This window comes from Oncorhynchus tshawytscha, linkage group LG14 (assembly GCF_018296145.1).
Source record: "Oncorhynchus tshawytscha isolate Ot180627B linkage group LG14, Otsh_v2.0, whole genome shotgun sequence".
Lineage (NCBI taxonomy): Eukaryota > Metazoa > Chordata > Actinopteri > Salmoniformes > Salmonidae > Oncorhynchus > Oncorhynchus tshawytscha.
This window is the reverse complement of record NC_056442.1, coordinates 21,748,854-21,757,393: the sequence shown is the minus strand read 5'-3', so window position 1 is coordinate 21,757,393 and position 8,540 is coordinate 21,748,854. Positions and strand designations below refer to the sequence as shown.

Sequence of the window (8,540 nt, the reverse complement as noted above, 5' to 3'; positions counted from 1 at the left end):
ATTCTAGTTACTCCACAATTACTAACCTAAATGACAGAGTGAAAAGAAGGAAGCATGTGCAGACTACAAATATTCCAAAACATGAATCCTATTTGCAATAAGAAGGCACTATCCAACACATCACTGAGTACCACTCTTCATATTTTCAAGCATGGTGCGTGTATTCCGTTTATTTTTATCCCCCCAAACAGCAAGCATGGGTCTGCTTGCCATCGGCAATTACTAAGGAGTTTTTTTTGGGGGGGGTGAAAAATAAACCGAATAGAGCTAAGCACAGGCAAAATCCTCGAGGGAAACCTGGTTCAGTCTCCTTTCCAACAGACACTGGGAGACAAATTCAACTTTGAGCAGGACAATAACCTAAAACACAAGGACAAATATACACTGGAGTTGCTTACCAAGACGACATTGAATGTTCCTAGTTGTGGCCTAGTTACTAGTGGCCTAGTTACTGTTTTAACTTAAATCGTCTTGAAAATCTATGACGAGACTTGAAAATGGGGGGGAATAAGTGTGTGTGGGGGGGGGGACATCTTCCCTCTTTCTTTCTACATGTCCTTGTTTTGTATGTCGTGTTTTGTATTATTTGTTTTGCACCCAGAACTCTGGGTCTTGTTGTTCCTGTATGCTCTTTTATGTTTAGATAAGAATTGTATACCTGTCTTGTATACCTATACACCATTCTTGTGTGTGTTCAATAAAAAATATTTGAAACACTTATTTCTTCAAGAGTTGTTTCTGTGTTCTTATCCTTTGTTTGTAATCAGTGCATCTTTGTGAAATAGGTGTACTGCATATGAGCACTTGTGCTGTATAGTAGGCCTAAGTTCTTTACAGTAGCTACATATTGCTCTGCATTGATTGTAATGTTTGTGTGATAGACATTTTCCTCTATTGCCTTTGTATGTTTTACCTTAGCCAATATTATTATTTTTCTGTCAAACTCACCTTTGAACCTTTGGTACATAGACTTTTCCAGGTACTGTATGTCTGATTTTTTAGAATGACCTCAGCAAGTCAAGGCGGTAGTTTACTGTTGAGGTCCTCAGGGAGATTGCATTTGTGCCACTTTGTTTTCACTATGATGGTGTAGTTTTTACACTTCCCTCCAAAACACATTTTGGCAGTGTGAAATATTCCCAGAAGAACAAACATTGTCTTATATATGGAATACCACCCCTCGTCTTTCACACACTGGCTCTGTGAGTTGATGCTGTACTCCCCTCTATTTACCCAACCCCATTTAAACATAGCACTGTCTACCATACCTGGAAAACCTGAATGGATGCCAGTATACATAGGCTACCATACCCTGTTTCCCTGTAATAGAAAATGGGCTATCAATGAATATCAAAACCGAGACACGTAACCCACTTGCTTTGTGCCCGTTGAAACGTGGACGCTTGTTTGTCAATCCAAGCGTGAAACCGTACTCCTTAATGTTTGCATGCACCGGTCACTGAATATCATGGCCAAACGCACAGTAACAACACCCCGCAGTACCAGTGACTCTGGGCTTCATTGTCCATCTTTATCTAGGTCAAATTTATGATGCTTTATTTTCACACTGAGCAGAGGTTGGAGATAAGATCAGTAGCCTGTCGGGGAATGAATGCTGTGGAATATTTTTCCCAGGGAATGTACACAAGGTTCAAGATTGCGTGGAGAACCTGATAGTCTTGGAAGAATCCAGCATGTGAATTACAGATTTTTTTATGCATTACTTCTAACTCAGTGCGGCATGTTCCTTCTCAATACAGTCCATACACATATCACTGCTTTACAGGTGCGATATCATCACACAACATGTAGCCACATTTGAACTACATGTGTGATATCCCATGTAGTGACATTCTATGATAATATTCACAATTGGTGGATGGTAACATCTCAGATTTGACCATTTGTAGGGGGGGATATTGGAAACTGTCTTGTGAGGTGGGCAGGTGTTGCTAAACGCAGTGCTAGCCTATTCTTGTTAATAATATTGCTGATCCTAGGTCCGAATGGCCAGCCGCCGTGGGAATGATTGAACCAACCCCTCACAGGCACGCGTGATATGGCAGTCAAAGCTGAGTGCAGAATCTGCCAGTCCTGAGCTAGATCTGAAGTACTACTCACTCTGCAGAAGCACAGCTCGCATAGTCTCTCTCTCTCTCTCTCTCTCTCTCTCTCTCTCTCATGCTCTCTCTCTCTCATGCTCTCTCTCTCTCTCTCTCTCTCTCTCTCTTGTCTCTCTCTTGTGCTCTCTCTCTCATGCTCTCTCGCTCTCTCGCTCTCTCTCTCTCTCTCTCTCTCTCTCTCATGCTCTCTCTCTCTCTCTCATGCTCTCTCTCTCATGCTCTCTCTCTCTCTCTCTCATGCGCTCTCTCTCTCATTCTCTCTCTCTCTCTCTCTCTCTCTCTCTCTCGCTCTCTCTCTTGTGCTCTCTCTCATGCTCTCTCTCTCTCTCTCTCTCTCTCTCCCCTCTCTCTTGTGCTCTCTCTCTCATGCTCTCTCTCTCTCTCTCATGCTCTCTCTCTCATGCTCTCTCTCTCTCTCTCTCATTCTCTCTCGCTCTCTCTCTCGCTCTCTCTCTTGTTCTCTCTCTCTCTCTCTCTTGTTCTCTCTCTTGTTCTCTCTCTCTCTCTCTCTCTCTCTCTCTCTCTCTCTCTCTCTCTCTCTCTCTCTCTCTCAGTATAAAGTAGGGAACAGTGTTGTCAGTGAACCATTTAGCTGTGTCCAGGGTGGGGACGCCTTGTGACAAAAGGGTCAGACACTGCCAGAAGACAGTTTTTTTTATCCATGTGAAATAGTTACCGTATGTTCTGCAAAGTTTTTGTATTTTTGACATGTATCTATTCATAACATGCTATAGGCATTCATATCTAATATATGTGAGAACTCTTTAGGCTATGGCCAAGCGCACACACTCCCTTTTCAGAATTTTCACTCATAGCTGTGTTCAAGGTCAGGTGCCGTACCGCTAGATGATAACTGTGCGGTTGTGGACCCACTGTTCAGTAAAACTATGACTCAGCCTCACACCCTTTTTGAGGTGTTTTCCCACCAGCTCCGGGACCTCACAGTTGACAGGAACGACCCCTGACCTTTTTGACACTGTCTACCTGTTACGTGACTGTCATGTGATTTTCTCTCTCTGTCTGGCTTGCCACTAATGAGGGGTCATACACAACCTCTCGTCCTTTACTGTAGTGGACTGTACGGCGTATTAGGTTAGGGAGTCTTCAGTTGTTTCTGTCTGACTACTGATGACTTCTTTATACGGATGCAGTAAAGCTGATGCGTTGTCAGTGGCAAAGAACAAACTCAATGCAAACAATAGCAATAGTAAGACCTCTATGTCATCCATGGTCACACCTGTGGAAATAATACATTTCCTCAAGATGAGGTTTCAAACGTCATGACCAGTATTGTTCAGTTTCAGTAATATCAATGGAGTTTCAGTGTTGGATTGGTTTTCATGTGGATATTTTACAGGCTTGAAGTTCTGAGTACTTTGTGGATTACCACATACTGTATAGCAGATACTAATCCCTATGGGGCCGTGCTTATTTGAACGCCCCCCTGTAATTTAGCGGCATGTCAACACCCCTCCAGGTCTCTGTATTACTTTCCCTCTTTCTAATTCTCTCTCTCTCTCTCTCTCTCTTTTCAAACCTTCTGAAAGTCTCTCCCTGGTTCCTCAGTAATATGAGAATCTGAAGTTGTAATATGCTTTCTCATTTTTTTTCTTCTTCCCCATCCCCCCTATTTGCCTCTCCCTCGCTCCCTATCATATTTCTACATTCTTCCCCCACTCAAGGATGTGGGGCCAGCGTAGCCTAGCAGGAGGTTGGGGGGCGGGAGAGACGGGAAGCAGAAGTAGGAAAATGAAACAAAACGTCCTGTGCTCTCTGACAGTGGTTCCGCAACAGCAGACTTTTTTTCTTTCGCTGGTCTAGTGGAGATAAAAGAAAGCACATGAGAGCGATTGGGAAACCAAGGGAGGCAGCTTCCCCTAAATGTTTCATAACACCATCAGTGCCTGTAAATCCTGTAGAGGGAAACACAAGGCATGTGAACTCAAATGAGACCGGCAATATAATAAGGGGAATGGAGTGTGTTCCAAAACCTTTGATTGCTATGGGAGGATAGCATTGTTTTATGAAAGAGGGAAGAGGTAATGAAACATTTTGTCAGACTGGAAGGGAAGGAAAGTTTTTTTAAAAAGGGCAAGAAATGGTTAGAAGGAGAGGGGGATGGAGGGAGGGAGGGAGTGGGCGTGGGAGTCTGCCGTGCGTCACGCCAGGGCTGATGTGCAGGCGCTATCTCTGCACCATACCGCCTATCAACATTCCCCACTCCACTGATAACAGGCCCTACTTCTCTCTCTCTCCCCTCTCTCTCTCTCTCTCTCTCTCACTCTCTCAGTCCCAACTCTATTGAAAACAGTCTCTCTCTCTCTCTCTCTCTCGTGGTCCCAACTCCATTGAAAACAGACTCTCTCTCTCTCTCCTCTCATTTTTTAATTTTTTAAAATTTATTTAACAAGGCAAGTCAGTTAAGAACAAATTCTTATTTACAATGACGGCCTACCCCGGCCAAGCCTGGACGACGCTGGGCCAATTGTGCGCCGCCCTGTGGGACTCCCAATCACGGCCAGATGTGATACGGCCTGGATTCAAACCAGAGACTGTAGCGACACCTCTTGCACTGAGACGCAGTGCCTTAGACCACTGGCAAAAGTATTTCCCTCTAGGGTAGGCAAAATTCGCAGCGTAAAGTTTGACGTATGAGGAGAGAGTTTCAGTGATTTGTGCTGCCGTCCTCTGGGTGTCATGTTGAATAATAACTGACACTAGTGCCTGACTCGGGCCAATCAAATCAAATCCAGATTGATTTATACAGCACATTTAAGACATGGGATGCAATGCAATGTGCTTTACAGGGGGGGAAAAAACCACAAAAAAACAAGGAAAATAAAAGCTGAAATATTTACGACACAACAAACACAAGATAAAAAAATGAAAGAATGACAAACAGCAGCCAAAGGAAAAGTATGTTTTACATACTTTTAGTAGAAAAGTATGTTTTAGTAAAAATATGTTTTAGTATCTTTTTTTAAATATTTGGCCACAGTTTCGGCCCCCCTCAGGTTCTTTGGCAGGCTATTCCAGATGCTGGGGGCATAATCTCTTGGTCCAAGGCTTTGGGATAAAGGGAAAGATAGTTAAAAGGTCAGTGCCAGAGGACCTGAGAGACCTACTTGGTACATAAATTCAAAGCATGTCTGACATGTGTTGGGGTTCACAATTGTGGATTGATTTGAGAACCAATAGCATAAACTTAAAATGAATTCTAAAACTCACAGTCAGCCGGTGCAGAGACCTTAAAACAGGTGTAATGTGTGTTCTCCATCCGGTCTTGGTCAGCCATGTCTAAATGGAGAAATGTGGAAATATAATAAATGATCATAACAACAATAATCACAACAGCAGTAGTACATAAAAATGGTCGTGTGGACACGTTGTGTAGACACGTTCCATACCATACGGTGCATTTGGAAAGTATTCAGACCCCTTGACTTTTTCCACATTTTGTTACGTTACAGCCTTATTCTAAAATTGATTAAATTGTTTTCCCCCTCATCAATCTACACACAGTATCCCATAATGACTAAGCAAACAGGTTTTTATACATTTTTGCAAATGTGTTATAAATAATAAACTGAAAAATTACATTTACAGATGTATTCAGACCCTTTACTCAGTACTTTGTTGAAGCACCTTTGGCAGCGATTACAGCCTCGGATCTTCTTGACGCTAACAGCTTGGCACACCTGTATTTGGAGAGTTTCTCCCATTCTTCTCTGCAGATCCTCTGAAGCTCTGTCAGGTTGGATGGGGCGCGTCGCTGCACAGATATTTTCAGGTCTCTACAGAGATGTTCGATTGGGTTCAAGTTCGGGTTCTGGCTGGGCCACGCAATCACATTCAGAGACTTGTCCAGAAGCCACTCCCGCGTTGTCTTCGCTGTGTACTTTGGGTCATTATCCTGTTGGAAGGTGAACCTTTTTCCCAGTCTGAGGTCCTGAGCGCTCTGGAGCAGGTTTTCATCAAGGGTCTCTCTGTACTTTGCTCTGTTCATCTTTCCCTCGATCCAGATCAGTCTCCCAGTCCCTGCCGCTGAAAAACATCCCCACAGCATGATGCTGCCACCACCATGCTTCACCATCGGGATGGTGCCAGGTTTCCTCCAGATGTGATGCTTGGCATTCAGGCCAAAGTGATCAATCTTGGTTTCATCAGTCCAGGGATTGCCCTTAGGTGCCCTTTGGCAAACTCCAAGCGGGCTGTCATGTGCCTTTTACTGAGGAGTGGCTTCTGTCTGGCCACTCTACCATAAAGGTCTAATTGGTGGAGTGATGCAGAGATGGTTGTCCAACTGGAAGGTTCTCCCATCTCCACAGAAGAACTCTGGAGCTCTGTCAGAGTGACCATGAAGATCTTGGTCTCCTCTCTGACCAAGGCCCTTCTCCCCCGATTCACCAGTTTGGCCGGGCGGCCAGCTATAGGAAGAGTATTGGTGGTTCCAAACTTTTTCCATTTAAGAATGACGGAGGCCACTGTATTCTTGGGGACCTTCAATGCTGCAGAAACGTTTTGGTACCCTTCCCCAGATCTGTGCCTTCACACAATCCTGCAAAACTCTACGTACAATTCCTTCAACCTCCTGGGTTGGTTTTTGCTCTGACATGCATTGTGAACTGTGGGACTGTCAGATCTCCCCAGGGAGATGTGGGTGTGGAGTCAGGCGTTGGAGAAACGAGTTCAAAAGAAAAGGGCGTTTCATTTAACTAGCTCAAAAAAACAACAGGAACACCGGACTACAGCAATAGCCACGAACACCCCCACTCAGACACAGTCTAGGGAAAAACACCTGTAAAACATGAGCTAATAAAAACGAAACCCAAACTCACTGACAGTTCAAACGAAAACATTCCTGCACAAAACCCCAAAGTAAATGTCAAATTAAATACCCCCCCCTAATTAACCAAAAGGAAACCAGGTGAAACACAAAACAGACATAACGAAAAGAAAAGGAAAAAGGATCGGTGGCAGCTAGTAGACCGGCGACGACAACCGCCGAGCGCCGCCCGAACAGGGCGAGGAGCCACCTGCGGTGGAAGTCGTGAGAGGGACCTTGTCAAATAGACAGGTGTGTGCGTTTCCAAATCATGTCCAAACAATTGAATCTACCACAGGTTGACTCCAATCAAGTTGAAGAAACATCTCAAGGATGATCAATGGAAACAAAGAGCTGAATTTCGAGTCTCATAGAAAATGGTCAGAATACTTATTTTTATTTATGTTTTATACATTTTCTATATATATTCTAAAAACCTGTTTTCACTGTGTCATTATGAGGTATTGTGTGTCAATTGATTTTTATTTAATCCATTTTAGAATAAGGCTGTAAAGTAACACAATGTGGAAAAAGTCAAGGGTTCTGAATACTTTCCGAATGTACTGTAACTTCCCCATACTTTTCTGAAAGGTCATGTCTGCTGAAAATTTCTCTGTAGTCACATTTCAATCCGCAAATAGTTTAGATAATACTTTCAAATTTAAGTACAGGGGAAACACAAACCTTGTTGGTGTATCCCTTTCACAAATCAGATCTTTAGCCAATGTGTCTGGTGACACCTCCCTATGAATGTTCTCTCATATAAAAGTAGGCCAAAGGTACCGTGCAACACCTTTCTGATATCTCACACTCCGCTTTGTATGTCTCCTAGGAGCGTATGTGTGTTACCCCTATTCCTGCCTGTGTAGTTCCTCTGTCTGCTGAAGGAGGCTTCTCCATTCTGCCGTGCTCTCACGTATCCTCTGTATTTGCCACCATGGCACTATTGACACTCAAAGCAGAAAGAAGTGCAAGGCTAAGCAATAACAGCAAACGAGTGCACATGTACGTGCACACATGCACCCATGGACACACACACACACACACACACACACACACACACACACAGTCCCTCAGACTTTCAAAGGGAACCTTGTGAGGAGGGTGAAAACATTTAGGTCATGTTCATGCTTCGCAAATCACCTAATAATGGATTAAAACAAACTGTTTTGCAAAATTGGTCTACAGTAGTCTCAACAGCAATCTCTGGGGTAGCACCATGGTGTTGCTGGAGGACAGTTAGTTTCTGACCTCCTCTGGGTATATTGGTTTTCACCCTCTTCCATAGACTTACACAGTAATTATGACAACTTCCGGAGGACATCCTCCAACCTATCACAGCTCTTGCAGTGTGAACTGAAATGTTGTCCACTCAATCAAAGAATCAGAGAATTAATCTAGTACTGAATGCTTAAGCTACAGATAGCTAGTACTGCGGTGCATGAAATGTGGCGAGTCGTTGACTCAAAGTGAGAGAAAGACAATTGTTGAACAGTTCTGAAGAAATGTATTTCTTCAAAAATTAAGAAGCCCGAGAGAGAGTGAGAGTGAGAGAGAGAGAGAGAGAGATATACAGTGCCTTCGGAAAGTGT

The 8,540-nt window shown here is 43.6% G+C and overlaps 1 long non-coding RNA gene across 1 annotated transcript; it reads right to left on the bottom strand.

Annotated features, from left to right (window-relative positions):
* Positions 1-4,866: 4,866 nt before the first annotated feature.
* Positions 4,867-7,914, bottom strand: LOC112267553. The gene is made up of 3 exons (XR_002956104.2): positions 7,633-7,914; positions 5,352-5,420; positions 4,867-5,189 (listed from the first exon to the last, which is right to left on the bottom strand). It is a non-coding gene; the product is annotated as an uncharacterized LOC112267553 (long non-coding RNA).
* Between the last annotated feature and the right edge of the window lie 626 nt (positions 7,915-8,540).